The sequence below is a fragment of the Palaemon carinicauda genome, chromosome 6 (genome assembly GCF_036898095.1).
Source record: "Palaemon carinicauda isolate YSFRI2023 chromosome 6, ASM3689809v2, whole genome shotgun sequence".
Lineage (NCBI taxonomy): Eukaryota > Metazoa > Arthropoda > Malacostraca > Decapoda > Palaemonidae > Palaemon > Palaemon carinicauda.
This window is the reverse complement of record NC_090730.1, coordinates 162,279,357-162,299,532: the sequence shown is the minus strand read 5'-3', so window position 1 is coordinate 162,299,532 and position 20,176 is coordinate 162,279,357. Positions and strand designations below refer to the sequence as shown.

Genomic DNA, 20,176 nt, shown 5'->3' with positions numbered 1-20,176 from the left:
GTTCATAATCATGTTCCTGGGTAAAAGAAAGTAAAACAATTTTACTTTCTTTTACCCAGGAACATGATTATGAACACAGAGATGTTTGAAACGTCGTTATTTGTTGGTGATGGAAATAAATTTAAGAATGTTTGGCGTTGTCGTAATTCTCCAGTTCCTTATTAAGCTACAACTCTAGTTGGAAAAGCACAATGCTACAAGACCAGGGTGTCCAACAGGCAAATTAGCACAGTGAGAAAAAGGAAATAGGAAAATAGCAAATAAACTATATATAAGCAATAAATAAAAAAATTAAAAATATTTACAGATCAATAATAATGTTAAAACAGATGTTATTTTAAAGTTAAATATCTTTCAGAAGACCTGCTTCTGAAATTGAGTTAAAAATACCACTAGCATGGTAAGACACATCATGTCCAAGAATCTTGGCAAGGATGAACCTGCCATCCTCAAAGCATTTCTCCTGGAGGGTTACCGTCTAATTAAGATTTCAACAGTACGTAGATCTGGTAAGTTGCGATATCAAAATCAAAATGTAAATATTATCAAGCAATCCGTTGATACTTTCGAATAATTCTTATCGAATATCTTTCAGTAGATAAAATTAATTTAATCAGTATTATCTTTCATAAAATTACCATGGCAATTTAAAATGACAAATTCGTAGATAAATTGCATTTTTTCCCTGATACAAACCTGGAGTTATTAATATATGGATATACCTTCGGTAAAGCTGGTACCCCTACCCTCCTACCCAGGCTCTCTGTTGGGTTGCCACCTCGCACCATAAGTCTAATTGGCTGCTTTCCATCCAGGGTTTAAACTTGAGCATGGGCCACTACTTTAGATCTGTTGCTTTTTACCTTAGATTACCTTAAAACTTTTCAAATCTCCTTAAATTTGAATTTGATAAAACCGAAATTACCTCAGAATTATCTTTAAATAATACCTTAAAACCATGCAAATTACCTCAAACTAAGGTAACTACCTTAAAAGTTTAAACCCTGCATCCAGCTTTACCGAAAGATATGTCCATATATAAATAAGAGAAGATCTGTTTGTTTGGTGAGCGGAAAAGAATGCAATAATCTAGCTAGGGATTTTTTATATTTAGTTTCATTTTGAAAATATCATTATTGATATTTTTCTTGATGAAAAACAGAAACTATTCATCTTGGGCAGATCATATTTTTTCCATTTTCGTGTGATGATTATGATTATTACTTTATTAATATTTTATAGAATAATGCCTTTTACTTTGGAAATCATAATTTACCATGGCGTTCTGCATTGCCAAATACCTTTGAAATAATATATATATATATATATATATATATATATATATATATATATATATATATATATATATATATATATATATGTATGTATGTATATGTGTGTATGTGTGTGTGGGTGTGTGTGTATATATATACATATATTTACGTATATATATGTGTGTGTGTTTGTCTCTCTCTCTCTCTCTCTCTCTCTCTCTCTCTCTCTCTCTCTCTCTCTCTCTCTCTCTCTCTCTCTATATATATATATATATATATATATATATATATATATGTGTGTGTGTGTGTGTGTGTGTATGTGTGTGTGTGTGTGTATATATACAAGTATGCATGTATTTAAAAATAAGTGTAGGAGACGTTAACCAATAATTATTTTCAGCCTCTGATGTGAACATAATAAAACTGAGATAAGAATGGGATTTTCCTAATATTTGCACAGCCATTGAAATTTGACAACCGCGTTATATGTACTTCCGAATACAATAATAAAAAAAAATAATTCAAAATCTCACTAATAATCCACCATACTTTGAAAATAACAAATAACTCATAGAATAACTCATAAATAAGGTTATCTTCAAATCCCACCTTACCTTTAAATCAAGTCATCTGGAAGTGTGAAGATAGTAAAGTTAAAATAGGATTTTCACTAATAATACGAGTCTTAAGTCAGAACTCTCTCTTTGTGCCAAATCTATCAATGTACACTTCTTTCGCCCCACCTAAGCACACAAGGAGAACTGAACTTAATTATTCTTCTATCGTCTGATTCTCCCCTCTTATCGTCCCCTAAGGCCAAATCGTTATCACCAACCTTGAGGAGAAAACAGTCTTTATCGATGCCCTTATCAGTGACCACGTACTGATAATCGTTCTTTAGTGCCTTTTAAAACTTTCACGTTTGTCAGGTAGATTAGGAATTGTACTTAATGTTTCTCTGGGATCTTGCTTCATCATTGTCTTGGCGATAGACGATTTGCTTTATCGCGATGTGTGTTGACAGATGGCACCATTTCGTCAAGATGTCTGGAAAGGATGATCTGTACACAGGAAACCTTATTATATTCATCTTTTATGTTTTCCATCGCTTTGCCTATACTTTGATTTGCTAACATGTTTCTTAGGCTTGTAATTTTTATTTTATTTTTTATTTTGGGAAGGTAAATATCAGCTACGAAACTATTAGAAATGCTTTGCTTTCATTTTGCAAATATTTCCGAAATCAAACCTAAAGCATATCCTATATACTTTTTTTTTCTTTTTTTGGCTATTTCAAACATCCGTCTGCCTGTCGTTCTGCCGGACTGGGGCTCATCGCTGAAGCTCCATAGTTTCTTTAGTGTCTGCAACCACGCAATCCTTGGAGGAGTCTGAGTCATCAGCAGCCATTGCCTGGTCCTTCCAGGTCGTAGCTTGGGTGGAGTTGGGCTTAGGCTCCTATCATATTTATATATTGTCAATCTCTAGGGCATTGTCCTGCTGGGTAGGGCAATGTCACTGTCCCTTGCCTCTGTCATTCGTGAGAGGCCTTTAAACCAGTTTTCTTAATTCAATGAATCTGTCAGAAAACTGCAATGAAGTTATTGGGCTTTGATCATATTATAGTTGACCAACAGAGTTTCGTGGTGAGGTAAATAATATCTTATCTCCTAATTATCTCATTGAAACTAGAAATAATGTAATAAAAATGTATTATAATACCAGATTATTATTATTATTATTATTATTATTATTATTATTATTATTATTATTATTATTATTGCTAGCTAAGCTACAATCCTAGTTGGAAAAGCAAGATGCTTTAAGCCCAAGGGCTCCAACAGGGAAAGTAGCCCAGTGAGGAAAGGAAATAATGAAATAAATATACAGGAGACATGATGAACAATTAAAATAAAATATTCCAAGAACGATAACAACAGTAAAATAAATTTTTCATATATAAACTATAAAAACTTCAAAATAACAAGAGGAAGAAAAATATATAGAATAATGTGCCCTCAAGCAAGAGAACTCTACCCCAACACAATTGAAAACCGTGGCACAGAGGCTATGGCAATACCCAAGACTAGAGAACAGTGGTTTGATTTAGAGGTATTTTGAATGGGGATCTTAAGAGGCCTGACTCATTTTGTTCACTAATCTAAGATTTACATAATCTATACATTCCTGTCTGTTAAATGTTATGTGTTAAATTTGCAATAGATCTTCAACAGGACCATCTGTGATTTAAAATTTTTCCCACGGCCATGAAATGTTTTTATCAGGTGAGATAACGAGCAATAAGTGTAGGGCAAAGGTAACGATGGTTAAGGAAGCCATAGACTCCATTAAGATATGAGTCACTGAGAGTTACTTATGTAAATATAGGAAATGTGTACTGTGAGTTTCATGTTTAAAAACAAATTAGAAGCGAGAGACATGAATAAGAATATTGTAAATTATAGGATAGAGATACTGTACTTCATTTACAGGTATTAACAGTTAGGTATAGTGAATAATTCAAATGTATTTGACTGTATTTCACTGTGGTTATAACTTTATTATAAAATTTAATGTGGTGTTTTTGTAGGGCTTGCATCAAATTAGACGATTTACACATAAAATGTGACTCATTATACGAAAAAAATCACGACACAAAAGTTACTCCATAACCAATTAATTTCGTATCTAGAGGCATTACTTAAAAGAAGCATATAAGACACGTGCAGTTGCATTTGGTCATTTTGAGATAACTAGAGTATTTCTCAAAAAGTAAAGCACAAAAATCTAAAACGTTCGTAATATTATGGTTCTAAGAATCAATATCAACATAATGAAGTGTTCCGTAAGTCGAAATGTATCAATACCTTTTCACCCTATAGGCAAAAACATTCAAAGATAATATCTTAATATAGACAGACAATTAAACATTATTCTTAGTAATATGAAGCTATTAAACTATTTTATCTTATGTAAGTTCGAAGTCAACTATACATAACTTAACCCATAATAGAAAAGATACCAGTATTAACAAATAGTCTCTCTCTCTCTCTCTCTCTCTCTCTCTCTCTACATTATTATTATTATTATTATTATTATTATCATTATTATTATTAATATTATTAATATTATTATTACTATTATTATTCAAAACATATAATCATTTGTACGAAATAAACCAGCTACTAAATCACCCTACCAAGCTGAATAAATTAATATCAGATGAATATTTTTATCGATTACATCATTGGAAATTAAGAAAATAATTTTTTTTTTTAAACATTCAAACTCACAATTCAAAACAAACAAAGTTTGTTCATTTCTGTGTTATAGGACTATCTATTTTTCTCACGTATTAGCAAATATCGTTTTGGTGTCATGTAATGGTAGAAAAGATTCAATATAGATGGCGTTGCCTGTCCTAAAGTCAAGGACCTCAAAATAAACAATTCATTGTTTTAGCATCCTTGAATTATTCAAACCAATAGCCTTGAGAAAGAAACAACTCCGACTCCATTTAATATTTTGCTCTGATGAGGTAAACTTTAATTTGATAAGGTATGTGTAAAGTTTTGTGTGCTAAGGTGTTATATATTTTCACTGTATTCCATAGTGTTGTGTTGAAAAACTGTTACCTTGCTTTGGTGTGCCAAGGCATTTTTATTAGATTTTCACATAGCTAAAGGCTTAGTTTTGAGTTTAAACCTTAGGACGAGTGATTTTCGAGTGATACCAAACCATGAATGTGCTTTAATTTAAATGGTATGGTACAGATTGAATATAAGAATCTTAAATTTTGTTCCCATAGTCTTATTAATGATACTAGCTTGGTTACATTAGTGTCTTATTACATCCGTATTTGTGCAATATTTTCTTGTGTATATAATCTCAATTATATTTAAGGGAATTTCAGAAATTCATATTTTAATTCGAAATTTTAGATTTTCTATCTGGTACTTTCATAAGGCCATTGAAACTGTGGAGGTTTAAGTTAATTTCAGTTATTGGCAATGTCTTCAGATAGTATTGCAATAAAAGATAAAATTGGTTAGCTTTTTCCTTGGGGCTACAGATTCCCTCAAGTTAATCTGCCCCCTTTCATTATCATTGCATATTTTAGCCATCTTTAAAGCATGTGTAGTAATTATCTACCAATTCATCAGTAAATGGAATAGGGAGACTGCAAGCACAAGGAACCTGAGGGAACAGTTTCATGTACTGTATTTACAATAACTTTGAATTCCCATTAATTTGGTAGTGAAAGAATAATCAGGTTACTGTTTAGGACAGTGCTTTAGGCTGTGGTATGCAAGGCTATGAATTTCTAATTAGTTCAGCATGTTATTCATTATTCATTACGCCAGTTTTGTAGAAAGTCTACTGCTTAGGACAGTGTTTTGGGTTGTGGTATGCAAGGCTATGAATTTCTAATTGGTTCAGTATGTTATTCATTATTCATTACGCCAGTTTTGTAGAAAGTCTACTGCTTAGGACAGTGCTTTAGGTTGTAGTATGCAAGGCTATGAATTTCTAATTGGTTCAGTATGTTATTCATTATTCATTACGCCAGTTTTGTAGAAAGTCTACTGCTTAGGACAGTGTTTTGGGTTGTGGTATGCAAGGCTATGATTTCTAATTGGTTCGGTATGTTCATTACGCCATTTTTGTAGAGTCTACTGCTTAGGACAGTGCTTTAGGCTGTGGTATGCAAGGCTATGAATTTCTAATTGGTTCAGTATGTTATTCATTATTCATTACGCCAGTTTTGTAGAAAGTCTACTGCTTAGGACAGTGTTTTGGGTTGTGGTATGCAAGGCTATGAATTTCTAATTGGTTCGGTATGTTATTCATTACGCCAGTTTTGTAGAGTCTACTGCTTAGGACAGTGCTTTAGGCTGTGGTATCCAAGGCTATGAATTTCTAATTGGTTTGGTATGTTATTCATTATTCATTACGCCAGTTTTGTAGAAAGTCTACTGCTTAGGACAGTGCTTTAGGTTGTGGTATGCAAGGCTATGAATTTCTAATTGGTTCGGTATGTTATTCATTACGCCAGTTTTGTAGAAATTCTACTGCTTAGGACAGTGTTTTAGGTTGTGGTATGCAAGGCTATGAATTTCTAATCGGTTCGGTATGTTATTCATTATTCATTACGCCACTTTTGTAGAAATTCTACTGCTTAGGACAGTGCTTTAGGCTGTGGTATGCAAGGCTATGATTTCTAATTGGTTCGGTATGTTATTCATTATTCATTACGCTAATTTTGTAGAAAGTTTACTACTTAGGACAGTGCTTTAGGTTGTGGTATGCAAGGCTATGAATTTCTAATCGGTTCGGTATGTTATTCATTATTCATTACGCCACTTTTGTAGAAATTCTACTGCTTAGGGCAGTGCTTTAGACTGTGGTATGCAAGGCTATGAATTTCTAATTGGTTCGGTATGTTTTTCATTATTCATAACGCCAGTTTTGTAGAAAGTCTACTGCTTAAGGCTGTGGTATGCAAGGCTTTGAATTTCTAATTGGTTCGGTATGTTATTCATTATTCATTACGACAGTTTTGTAGAAAGTCTACTGCTTAGAACAGTGCTTTAGGTTGTGGTATGCAAGTCTATGAATTTCTAATTAGTTCGGTATGTTATTCATTATTCATTACGCCAGTTTTGTAGAAAGTCTACTGCTTAGAACAGTGCTTTAGTTTGTGGTATGCAAGTCTATGAATTTCTAATTAGTTCGGTATGTTATTCATTATTCATTACGCTAATTTTGTAGAAAGTTTACTACTTAGGACAGTGCTTTAGGTTGTGGTATGCAAGGCTATGAATTTCTAATCGGTTCGGTATGTTATTCATTATTCATTACGCCACTTTTGTAGAAATTCTACTGCTTAGGGCAGTGCTTTAGACTGTGGTATGCAAGGCTATGAATTTCTAATTGGTTCGGTATGTTTTTCATTATTCATAACGCCAGTTTTGTAGAAAGTCTACTGCTTAAGGCTGTGGTATGCAAGGCTTTGAATTTCTAATTGGTTCGGTATGTTATTCATTATTCATTACGACAGTTTTGTAGAAAGTCTACTGCTTAGGACAGTGCTTTAGGTTGTGGTATGCAAGGCTATGAATTTCTAATTAGTTCGGTATGTTATTCATTATTCATTTCGCCAGTTTTGTAGAAAGTCTACTGCTTAGGACAGTGCTTTAGGTTGTGGTATGCAAGGCTATGAATTTCTAATTGGTTCGGCATGTTATTAATTATTCATTACTCCAGTTTTGTAGAAAGTCTACTGCTTAGGACAGTGCTTTAGGTTGTGGTATGCAAGTCTATGAATTTCTAATTAGTTCGGTATGTTATTCATTATCCATTATTCCAGTTTTGTAGAAAGTCTACTGCTTTGAACAGTGCTTTAGGTTGTGGTATGCAAGTCTATGAATTTCTAATTAGTTCGGTATGTTATTCATTATTCATTACGCCAGTTTTGTAGAAAGTCTACTGCTTAGGACAGTGCTTTAGGTTGTGGTATGCAAGGCTATGAATTTCTAATTGGTTCGGCATGTTATTAATTATTCATTACTCCAGTTTTGTAGAAAGTCTACAGCTTAGGACAGTGCTTTAGGTTGTGGTATGCAAGGCTATGAATTTCTAATTGGTTCGGCATGTTATTAATTATTCATTACTCCAGTTTTGTAGAAAGTCTACTGCTTAGGACAGTGCTTTAGGTTGTGGTATGCAAGGCTATGAATTTCTAATTGGTTCGGCATGTTATTAATTATTCATTACTCCAGTTTTGTAGAAAGTCTACTGCTTAGGACAGTGCTTTAGGTTGTGGTATGCAAGGCTATGAATTTCTAATTGGTTCGGTATGTTATTCATTATTCATTACTCCAGTTTTGTAAAAAGTCTACTGCTTAAGACAGTGCTTTAGGTTGTGGTATGCAAGGCTATGAATTTCTAATTGGTTGGTTCGGTATGTTATTCATTATTCATTACTCCAGTTTTGTAGAAAGTCTACTGCTTAGCACAGTGTTTTAGGCTGTGATATGCAAGGCTATGAATTTCTTATTGGTTTGGTATGTTATTCATTATTCATTACTCCAGTTTTGTAGAAAGTCTACTGCTTGGGACGGTGCTTTAGGTTGTGGTATGCAAGGCTATGAATTTCTAATTGGTTGGTTCGGTATGTTATTCATTATTCATTACTCCAGTTTTGTAGAAAGTCTACTGCTCAGGACAGTGTTTTATGTTGCGGTATGCTAGGCTTTGAATTTCAAATTGGTTCGGGATGTTATTCATTATTCATTACTCCAGTTTTTGTAGATTGGCAAGGGCATACTGTGTGATCGTTGCTAAGCCTTAAGAGCTATAGTTGAAGATCCAGCCTCCCAAGATTAGTGTGTATTCCCTTACAGGAGGTTAGAGCCCATATGTCTGAGACTTCATTCGGGATATGGGGACCTTTACTTAGGAGCAACTAATTGGTATTTGCAATAGTTTATTTCCTTAGTATCAAAGTTCTAGAATCGAGAAACCAAATTAGTTATTTAATAAAGACTAGCAATCCGTACGGAATCAAATTGAATATTCATCGTGTAGTGGGAGAGAACCTCTATTCTACCTGCAGTGGGGGAGATGGGAAAAAAATTAAAGCTGTCTTAACAATCCTCGTTCGTGCTTAGATATTTGGTTAATTATATTATAAAATATTGACTAGAATTTAGGTTTAACTGTTATGCTAGATATTCTTTAGAATTTAATACTCCAAAATCAAACCATTGTTCTCTAGTCTTGGGTGGGGCCATAGCCTGTGCCATGGTCTTCCACTGTCTTGGGCTCGCTATCTCTTGCTTGAGGGTACACTCGGGCACCATTCTCCTATTTAGCTGCTTTTTTCTTTTAAGTTTATAGTTTGATATTTATTCTTTTAGTTCTTAAAATATCTTTATTGTTCATTACTTTGGTTTATTCCCTTTCCTCAAAAGGCTATTTTCCCTGTTGGAGCCCTTGGGCTTATAGCTTCCTGCATTTCCAGACAGTTGTAGCTTAGCTTGTATTAAGAATTTACGAGAATCTGCGGAAGAAAGTTTTTAGACAGCATTTTGATACTTTTATAGATCTTCACTGCGTTGATCCAGCCTAATGTATTGAAAGATACGTGCTCACAAGTTATAACTCTTGCTCGTAACATTACATAATCTATGGTAAATCGCTTATTTTAATGTTTGCAAGCATCCTTGTAATACTTGGATATATAAGATTCAGGGTAATATTTTGTTTCACTAATTGGGTAAATAAATTTATTTTGATAAACACTTAATGTAAGATTTGCTAGGTGTTACAGTTGAAAGCATAACTCCTAACTTCAACCAACTTAGTCACTTAAAAAATGCCTATTTCTTTAGACATGCATAGCTCCATTTGAAATATTTAACTTTGATATCTTAGCCTTGTTCTAGCATGATTTTTACTCCCCGCATATATCAAGGGTCATAACTACAGTGTCAATTAAGCTGGTCTTTATCCTCACGTTTGGTAGTACGTAAGGTAAGTTTCTCGTAAATATCTTGGTAATTTTAATATAAAATTAAAATGTTTGACGGAATATCACAGCATAGGATAGTTTGGTTCTGTATTTTTTTTCCAGTAACACGTACTCCTTCCAGTTATTTCTAGAATAAAATATATCTAATGTCCAACATCCTTGCCCAGAGTTTTAACTTTGGTTGTGATAGCGTTTTTCTGGTTCAGTTCCGGGCCTTAAATCAGTACGTAATGGCTTTAAAAGAAATTTATAAACACATCATAGACTTGAAGTTTGGAGCACTTTTGTAGTTGTCCGTTTGTCATACTAGGAATATTTCACTTAGAAAAAAGTTTAATATTATTTTTGAAAAGCTATCCCAATCTGCGGAGGGTCTGTTAACTTTCAAATAGGCGAAAATGGTATTCTTATTATATATAGGTTATGTTTTGAAGACTTTTAATTGTAGTTATTTACACTAGCAACTGACTTTAATTGGCGTTATTTACGTTAGCAACTGACTTTAATTGGTGTTATTTACGCTAGCAAGTGACTTTAATTGGCGTTATTTACACTACAAACTGTATAGTCTATTTCGGATATTTATTTATAATTGGCTCGCTTCACTGTATAGCTGTTGTTGCTTATATAACCGAAATCGGTATGTACCGCTTGTAAGACCCATACAAGCCTGTTGAGATTATTGAACCACGCCGAGCAAACTATAGTATGAATCCTTCAATTTAGCTGTGCAAGATACTCATATTAGTTTTTCTTGCTTGAGGGTACACTTGGGCATACTATTTTCTTCCTCTTTTGTTTCCATAGTTTGTATAGGAAATTAATTTTGTTACCATTCTTTGAATGTTTTTTTTTCCATGCTTCCTTTCCTCACTGAACTTTTTTTCCCTAATAGGGCCCCTGGGGTTATAACATCCTGCTTTTCCAACTAGGGTTGTATATTAGCAATTAATAATAATTTGGAGCGATTAAATTGCAATGTCTAATCTATTTTAATTACCTATACATGAATAATTAGTTTCTAATTCACTGAAAATAGTTTAGCTTGGTGTCGCTTTCTTAGTTATGATCGGAAGCAATTTTTATATTGGGTGTTTGTCATATGTGTAATAGATAAATCATGATTGATTTATGTATGAACTGCAAAACTGTTGTAAATTTGCCATAGTTTTTTATTTTGTTTGTGGCATTCCTAGCATAAGGGGAACATGAAGTTGTAAAGAGTGCAGTTTTAACCCTTAAATTGTTTAAATTTGACTTAATATTCCGATGTCTTTTAATAGTTGGCGTAGATTGATTCTTCAGTTTCGAATTATTTTATTTGGATTAACGTACTTTCCCTTATTTCCATGCATTTATTACAATTGAGTGTTGGCTTCATTTTCTAAAACAGTGAATAGCAATGCTATCATTTTCTTGCCACTACACCAGAATCTGTTTTCAAAATTGAGTTAAGATCTTTTAATAAAGTCTTAAGTATTTCCAGTCATTGACAATCGCCCGAATTAGAAACTTTTGAGTCCTAAAGCTCTTGATAAAAAGACGCAAAAACCAATAACTCATCAGCTCAATCAACGAGGTATTTGTAATACTGAATAAAACTCCAGATGCTGCCACGAACAACTTCCATAGAAAATGGGACGGAAACCAGTTTTTTTTATGCGTCGGGAAGTAATGGCAAACAAAAACAGTATTTTGATTTTCATTACTGTTAATCTGTTTATTACGGTATTTTTTTTTATTATAAGTGGCGAAACAAATTTAAAAGTTAATTTAGATATCTTCAAGTATTTGAATGGCCTTCTCTCCCTCAGTACTGGGACATGGGGCCCACCTTCCATGAATAAAAATATAATCTGTTAAAAAAATTAATATTCAAACCTTTCTTTATTTACATTTCTTTAAAGTATACCTCATATGCGCTTCTACAATACTTGAATATCTGCTTTGCATATTTCTTAATAGCTACGCTAGTTTTGAAATACTTTTTTAGATTTTCAATATTTTAATTTTCCCTTTGTTTTACAGGTGGAGCCTCGGGTGCTATGGAGACTGATTCTTGCAAATGAAGAGAAACTGGCAGCACAAAGAATAAGATTTCCAGGTAATTTTCATGATTAATTTGTAGATTTTAAGTTTGAAGTGCAGTAAAAAAATATTTCTACAAGAATTGACTGCTTATTCACTTATATTTTTTAGACAAGAAGAAAGCTTTGCGATCTTTTTTTTATCAGATCTAGGTAGTTTGAATTTTTAATTTCTGGTAGTCTATTGGAAAATTTGCTCAAAGTTGCTAGTCATGTTATAATCTACATAATAGCATGGTAATATTATGCAATATTTTTTTTAATTAGCCGACTTAAGGGTTGCAATGGTGGCAATTTAGTTTAGATTTGGTGTATTCGTAGTATAAAGATGTATGTTCGTTTGTTTGCAATGAAGACTGATCCATAGGCCTAATTCCTAAATAAGTTATTATAATGGGGAGAAAAAACAAGACAGATTTGCTAAGTTGAGGAGACTCAAAGTAGCCTAGTGAAACAGGATAGCTGTGAATTTGTTGAAAGCTTAGAATGTGAAAATGTAGTGATAGTGTACCGTTATGTAATGTTAACATACCAACGGTGCCCCTCTTAAGTTATTACTCAGTAGTGAAATTGGTGGTCAAATTAGTAATGTGTAGATGAAATTACATGAACATTTTTTCCAATCACAAATCTGGAAAAGGCACAGATTTGATGGGATTATATGAATCACGAAAATTTGAATACATTGGCAGCAGTTATGCATAGAAAGTAAATGATATTGCTGCTTCCTGGTGGTATAAATTAAAAGCAATTAGCAAAGAATTGTCAATATGGAGATGAGTATCTCTTTGAGAATAACTTCAACAGCTATAGGGGTACACGAACCGAGAATTTAGTTGGAGACAGAATGGCAAAGTCGCTGTCGACTGTCTTATTTTACCCAGGCTTTTGACCAAGGATCTAAATTGATAATCTAGGAGAGAACACCTCTGAGCAATCGGCAATATGTAATGAGTATTGCAGCTTGGTGTTGAGTGATTGATATGCTTTTTAGAATTGACTACCTCAGTACCCTGTAATACTGTGATGAATAAGTTTGCATGAAGAATACGTGACTATTGTCAAACCCTAGATAGGTTACCCATAACTAAACAAAATTTGGCACTAGGATACTTTGCTCATCCAGATCTTATCTAATCATATTCAGGTCACTTAGAAATAAAGTTGATTTAAAATACTGTAAATTGGTAGGCAAATTTAATAATCTTCGAATCGTAATTTTCAGATCACTACCGGATTCCAGGGCTTGCCACCTCCAGAACTAAAACTCATGGCATGTTAAACCTACCTTGCTTGAAGTCTGAAGTCCGAAAACTGCTAAATTGATATGTCATTGCCAGTGAAATTGCTAGTGAAATTTGAAGACCTGTGATATCTTAAAATTTCTGTAAATTTTGTGTAAGTTTTTTATGATTGTTCAGTAAACTATAAAGTTTCCTTATTTTTTCTTTAATCATTTAATACAACATTTATTGCATAAGAAAAATTCTGAAATTTTCATTGAAATGTATTGAAGGCTTGAAACCTTATTCTTTAGAGTAAGAAGCTATCATGATTGTAAAGTACACGAGGTTAGCTTTACTTGAGAGCTTTTTACAACAGAATTAGTATTTTTTCACTTTAGACTGTGGTTGAAAGAATCTTTTGGAAAAAGAATTTAAAACATAGAAAAAATATCGTGAATAAAAGGCATCATGCATTAATGTATTAATAGTATTTACCATGACTTTTCCTGAAAAATTGAATGAAATGACTCCCTTAAGGAAACTGAAATTATCTTGTGCAACACTAAAATGGAACTCTATGTAATAGTAATTTTTATATAAACAGAATAACATGCTTTTTAAGATATAACAGTAGCTGGACTGGTTTTTCTCTTGGTCAGATTATTTTAAAGAAAACCAGATAGTGTACAGTGTTCAGATATAGTTCATGAAAAGCTACAGCCTAAGGACCTTTGGGGGGAAATCGCTACAGAAAGTTTGAAATTATAGCTGAAGTTGACAGGAAATTAAGATTAAGGAAAATTTATGTTTCAGGATATGAAATTTTTGGGGCAACATTAGTGTGTTCTAGCTAATCTAATTCTTTTTAGTTGACTTCTCAGAGTTAAAATTCACTTGACTGAGGGCACATTGCTCTGTAATGTATGACGTTCAGAGTAGTTAGTGAGATCCCATTTCACTGAATAATACGCTAACCGAAAGTTAAAACTCTTAGCCGTGCAGATATCCATGCAGATATTAATTATACTCCAGTCTGTAAAAACAAAGCTTGTAGAGCCATCTACTTGTTTTAGGTGCGAGAACTGTGGTCATGTATAAAATGGTCATTTAAAACTACGGTTACTCTTCGTAGAAATAATTCTATACTAATCCTGCAGTCGTAATCACTTGCTAATTAGTGCTGAGGCTTCTCATTAGTATATTAAATATCAGGCACCATAAATTCAGTTATTGAATTGATACCTAAAGAATATTTTTCTAATGCTATAAGAGGTGCATGATACAATATCTACTACTGTGGGTGTATTTAATGCATTTTTCTATTACTCAAGAAATAAGTAATTTACTGCAATACTACTTTTAGGTTTGTTCTAATGATGTCTGAATTGGGTCTGTACTGAGGTATTACTCACGGGTGTTAGTCTGAATTGGGCGTTATGTTTAGTTAACTTTTTTAGCTTTACTTACTTTAAAAGTTAAATTTCTCGAACTTGATATTTTTTAGACTTTAGCCTTTTTCTATTTCTAATTATCAAACTATTCCCACAGCTTCTTTGGGTGATAAAGGACGATTTGAAAGAAACCGAAACCAGCCTCAGTAAATTTAACATTGAAATAATGGAATGAAGGTTACCACATACAATGACTGTATAAGCCAGCAGCCTGATCTATTGGTAAACTGACAACTTGAAACTCAAGAAACAAATGACCAGTTACAATTAAGGTTAGTATGGATTTTGTCGAACAGATTTTAAGATAACTAGAGGCATGGGAATAAATAGATTTCGGCAGGATGGTTTGGAATAATTTTTTAGGTAGTTGTTTTTTTACGCCGCTGATTGCTATTTTAGGCAGCCAATGTAAAAATAATTTAGGCAGCTGGCGTGGAAATATTTTCCTAGGCATCAGAATAGAAGACTGAATTATTATTTTTAGCCTACTGATGAATGAAAGTAGAATAATTTTTTTGGAAAGTATGTCTATTGTACGTAAGAGACCTACCAATATTGCAAACTTACTATGAAACTTCCCTGCTTAATTTTCATTTATGCGTGGAAAAACTTACTACGAAACTTCCCTGCTTAATTTTCATTTATGCGTGGAAAATCTATGCTCATTTTTAAGTGCAATAGAATATTGGAAAGTAACATAAGATTCCCTGCTAAATTTTGCGTGGAAATTCTGTGGTTATCAAAATGTTAAGATATCCTTCAGGTACGCTGCAAAATCAGTTTGAACATCACCACTGTGTGGGTAACATATTTCCTGCTTGTGTGTCCATACAATTAGATGATACTAATAGCATTCCATCTTTTACAGGTATAAGATGGGAGTATCCAACTATGAGAGATGACTTCAACTATAGAGTGACATGAACTGTGATGGACCAAGACAATATTTGTTTCAACCGTGATGAGAGATGACCGATGACGATTTGTTTCGACTGTAATGGAACAAGACGCAAGATTGGTTTCAACCGTGATGGACTAAGACAAGATTTATGTTTCACGTAACTTAAAATAGATGCCACAATAAAATTGTGGGTTGCTACAATTGGAAGAAAAAACCCTGAACAACAAAGAAATTAAATACTATGTAATTGCTGGATAAGTAAATACTATGTAATTGCTGGATAAGTAAAGAAGATACTGACTATACAATAAATTTTATTATCCTTATAATAATACATCCTGTAAAACAATGATGCTAAAACGCAGTAATAAATATATATACTGTAGTATATATATTTATAACTGCTTTTTTCTTATTCTACTTTGCGCTCCTCCCTTTCTCGTCTTTTCTTCTCTCTGCGCTTCAATAGTATTTCTCATCTCTGCTCTCCAACAGCATTTCTCGTCTTTTCTTCTCTGCTCTCCAACAGCATTTCTCGTCTTTTCTTCTCTGCTCCCCAACAACATTTCTCGTCTTTTCTTCTCTGCTCTCCAACAGCATATCTCGTCTTCTCTGCGCTTCTCCATTTCTCGTCTTTTCTTCTCTGCTCCCCAATAACATTTCTCGTCTTTTCTTCTCTGCTCTCCAACAGCATATCTCGTCTTCTCTGCGCTCCTCCATTTCTCGTCTTTTCTTCTCTGCTCCCCAACAACATTTCTCGTCTTTTCTTCTCTGCTCTCCAACAGCATGTCTCTTCTTCTCTGCGCTCCTCCATTTCTCGTCTTTTCTTCTCTGCTCCCCAACAACATTTCTCGTCTTTTCTTCTCTGCTCTCCAACAGCATATCTCGTCTTCTCTGCGCTCCTCCATTTCTCGTCTTTTCTTCTCTGCTCTCCAACAGCATTTCTCATCTTTTTTTCTCTGCTCTCCAACAGCATTTCTTATCTCTTCGCTCCAATATCATGTCTTCAGAGTATATTACCAATAGTTTCCTCTAAAAAGATTATTGTACTTTTATACCAGTACTTTTTATCACTATCCTCCTCCATCTTCTAGTTTTCTTGCAAAAACTTTCATGCACTTATACCGGTGAAGCCATCTTTATGATCTCAAAACTTCATGGATCTCCTGTAAAAGTTAAAATTTGATTATCAGCAGATAAATCAGCAGCAGTTTAAAAAATGTCAAATTTCAGTCTTCAGTATTTAAGTAAAAGAGAATTGAATACTGGAACACAATCTATGATGAGTTACTAATATGAAGTATATAAACTTTAATCTTCAACAATTAAAAGGGACAATTAATGATCAGTATGCGGATAAAAAGGACAAATGTGAACGATGAGACTATCTTAACGAAGGTTCCATTTGTAACTGGCTTACTATACTATGCAACATTTAGTATCTTAATTCTATTAACATTTATTAGTACTCATTTCTTTGAAACTATCTTGTGTAAAAGTATTAATGAGTAAAAATTGACAATTTGGTAATATTTTTTACCTTGTCAAATTTATACGTTACTTAAGACCACCTGAATATAAATACTAGAACAGATAAAACCCTAGATGAAAATTCCATTTAATAAAATACAGGGACTAAGCAAAGTAACTAGTCATGATTTTTTTAATTCGCAAATCGTTTTCTTACAGATTATACTCAAGATAATAAAATTGGACGTGTCTAGGATATAAAAATTAACTATTTCACATTATAGACAAATTCCACGTAGTTTGTTGCTTAAGGTGAGAAAAGGTATGCAAAAACGAGTTAAGAAATGGATTATGTAACTAAGTGAAGTCAAAATCTTAAGGTAACAAATGAACGTATGCAAAAATGAGTCGCAAGAACTGGATAATGTAACTAAGTGAAATCAAAATTTTAAGCAAAGTTGAACCAAAGTTGGAGAGAACACCTTTAAACCAATGCTGCCTTATCTTAAAATGTTCTAAGGCCCATAAAATTATTATAAAACTAACTAGATATACAATACTCAAGTCATCAATAATTCCCAAGTTGGGGAACCCCTAAATAGAATTCCTTTTGAATCAAAATTAAAGAACCAAAGAGTTATCTAAATCTCTCAAAGCAGACAATTTATAATCCAGAGGCCGGATAACTATTGAGTTTTACAAATTTTATATAAGTCCTCCACTACTCTAAAGTCCACCGAAGTCCTCCACTTCAAAGCCCCTTACTTGAAAACTGCACAGGAAGATTCACTCGAACAAAAATGAAATCGTTAATTGTTATTAAGATTTTGACAAATAAACCATTTTGCAACTCTTAAAGCCCTTTACTACTAGAAACCTGCACCGTTAGATTCATTAACACAATTAAATCGTTAAGATTTTGACAAATGAACCATTTTGCCGCTAATGCCCTTTACTTGAAAACTGCACCGGAAGATTCACTTAACAGAAAAATTAAATCGTTAATTGTTATCAAGATTGACAGCCATTTTGCCACTAAAGCCCTTCACTTTAAAACATCAGAAAGATTCACTCGAACAGAAAAATTAAATCTTCTAGATTTTGACAAATTAACCATTTTGAAAACTACGTAAAAACTGCGATGAAGCGCCTTCTTCTAAGTCACTAACTAAAAATGCGAACGTCCTTAAAACTAAGGTCAGCTTTCTTGATCAAGGGGACATTTTATAGGACCTTTGAGGCTTCAATTATATTCCCAGGCAACTAATTAAGTTCCAATAACCAATGCTCTACAGAATGATATAAACTTCTTTAATAGGGAGGCTAAAGCTAAAAACTTCTAAAGAAAATTTGAATTAAGAATTTGTTGAAAAAATTAGATTCTAAACCCAGGTAATGGAAGACAAATCTAAGTCGAGTTGAATACACTTTTAGCCTTATCTGTACCTGTCCCACTATATAATTCCTGCCGTTCAATGACTATACCAAGATGTAAAACAGGCTCTAAAGCAAATTTAATTGAATTACTTGGCTAAAATTAGATTACAAACCCGATTAATGGAAGCTTATTTTAAATTAAATATATTTTTGGCCTTAACAATACCAGTCATACTATATAATTCCTGCCGTTCAATTACTATAGCAAGATGGTAAAACAGGCTCAGTCTGGATATTCTACTCACTTTTTGTCCGGTTGACTAGAGAAAATTTCTTTAGCTCTAAACTCAATTTTATCTTCGATCAAAGCAATTATGCATATTCAGCCTTTAAGCTGAAGTGGAATTCACAATATGGGTATATGCGGGAAAAAAAAAACTTCATAATTGAAAAAAAGGGTAAAATTATGCTATTCTTCTATAATGAAAGCCTGTGTTAACCTTGAACGAGGCACTAATTATTCATGGAACTAAGGACGTCGAGCATGAGATTTTTAGATTTTTATCTTGACAAGCACGATCACTTGGGAAAACGTGACAATGTAACTGCTTTGACTTTTAAAGTCTGGTTTGGCTAACAAGATATATCCCCCCACAAGTTCAGTCAAAAAATACAATATTGTAATTGTTAAAGAAAATATCATGCGGCCATATTTTTTTACACCCAAAATTCTTATTTTTTGCACCAAACTCATAAAATCAAACAGAAATGATTAACTTCCACGGGGATTAAACTAAACATTGACTAACATTATTTATCAAGAAGTGAATGAAGCCGACTAGTTTTTTTAATAGTATTTGCCCAAATTTATGGTCTGCACTGGTCCAAAACCTATAAATTTCCTAGCAATTGTGCTAGGACACTTGAAAACTGCACCTTGTCAAAGATTATAAACCAAATATCAAAACTCATATTTTACTTACTTGTTATTGAAGTACCTAGTATCGTTGCCACCAGTCCACAAGTGAACTTTAGAGGCTTATTTTTCAGAATTCAATTTGGTTCTACAGCCAAGGACATCTGAGAAACGAAGTCATAGAAAAGGTCTATGGTATCCATGATTTGGTGGCTCTCTACAATGTACGTGGCGCCATCTACAATGGGGTTTCACCATTATCGGAAATTTTGGAAAATACATATTCTGACTTTCAAACGTTGCAATTATAGATATTTCACTTTATAATAAACAATAAAAACAAGTCTGAGTCGTTTTTATACAGCCTAAGCCTCTTAAAAGTTTGATCTGTATTAAAATTAGGTTTCTATATAGATTGAATTTATAATTATCAAAATATTCTTAAATATCAGAACATTTATTTTACAGTCTATGGTTTTACTAGAAATGTACTGTAGGCCTACATAATGTTTATGATACATTCAGCACTCATGGAATTGTTGACTTTATTATAGTTTTCTCAAGTTATAATATATGGAAAGTTTTTCAGACATCTTCATTATTATATCTATCTTTCTAACTAACTATCTATCTATCTATCTATATGTGTGTTTGTTAATAAAGCCATAAAAGAAATAAATAAAGTCTTCAACTCACTTATATTCCGACAAATGTATTGCTCCCGGTCTCTGCCAAAAAGGAGGGAGGGAACACCAGCTACGAAGGATTTAGAGAGAGAGAGAGAGAGAGAGAGAGAGAGAGAGAGAGAGAGAGAGAGAGAGAGAGAGAGAGAGAGAGAGAGAGAGAGAGATAAACTGGACCTGGTTTCTTCCCGGTACATTCTCGCTGTTTCTATATTCTTTGTGGCTAGTCTTCAAGTTGACGTCTTTACCTAGATA

The 20,176-nt window shown here is 33.2% G+C and overlaps 1 protein-coding gene and 3 long non-coding RNA genes across 4 annotated transcripts in view; 2 read left to right on the top strand and 2 right to left on the bottom strand.

Annotated features, from left to right (window-relative positions):
- The window catches only part of LOC137642770 (sialin-like), a 37,612-nt gene extending 35,571 nt beyond the window's left edge, over window positions 1-2,041 (bottom strand). Inside the window, exon 1 of the mRNA XM_068375617.1 lies at window positions 1,889-2,041. The gene's annotated coding sequence lies outside the window, so the exon portion shown is untranslated. The remainder of the gene's footprint in view (window positions 1-1,888) is intronic.
- Window positions 1-11,914, top strand: part of LOC137642771 (uncharacterized) — a 78,229-nt gene extending 66,315 nt beyond the window's left edge. The window contains exon 4 of the long non-coding RNA XR_011044857.1: window positions 11,839-11,914. This is a non-coding gene — a long non-coding RNA (uncharacterized lncRNA). The remainder of the gene's footprint in view (window positions 1-11,838) is intronic.
- A 1,180-nt stretch (window positions 11,915-13,094) lies between these two features.
- LOC137642256 (uncharacterized) lies at window positions 13,095-15,548 on the top strand. The gene is made up of 3 exons (XR_011044717.1): window positions 13,095-13,295; window positions 14,672-14,846; window positions 15,443-15,548. It is a non-coding gene; the product is annotated as an uncharacterized lncRNA (long non-coding RNA).
- Window positions 15,549-16,005: 457 nt separating this feature from the next.
- Window positions 16,006-19,427, bottom strand: LOC137642255 (uncharacterized). Its single transcript, XR_011044716.1, has 2 exons — window positions 19,306-19,427; window positions 16,006-16,641 (listed from the first exon to the last, which is right to left on the bottom strand). It is a non-coding gene; the product is annotated as an uncharacterized lncRNA (long non-coding RNA).
- Window positions 19,428-20,176: the final 749 nt, after the last annotated feature.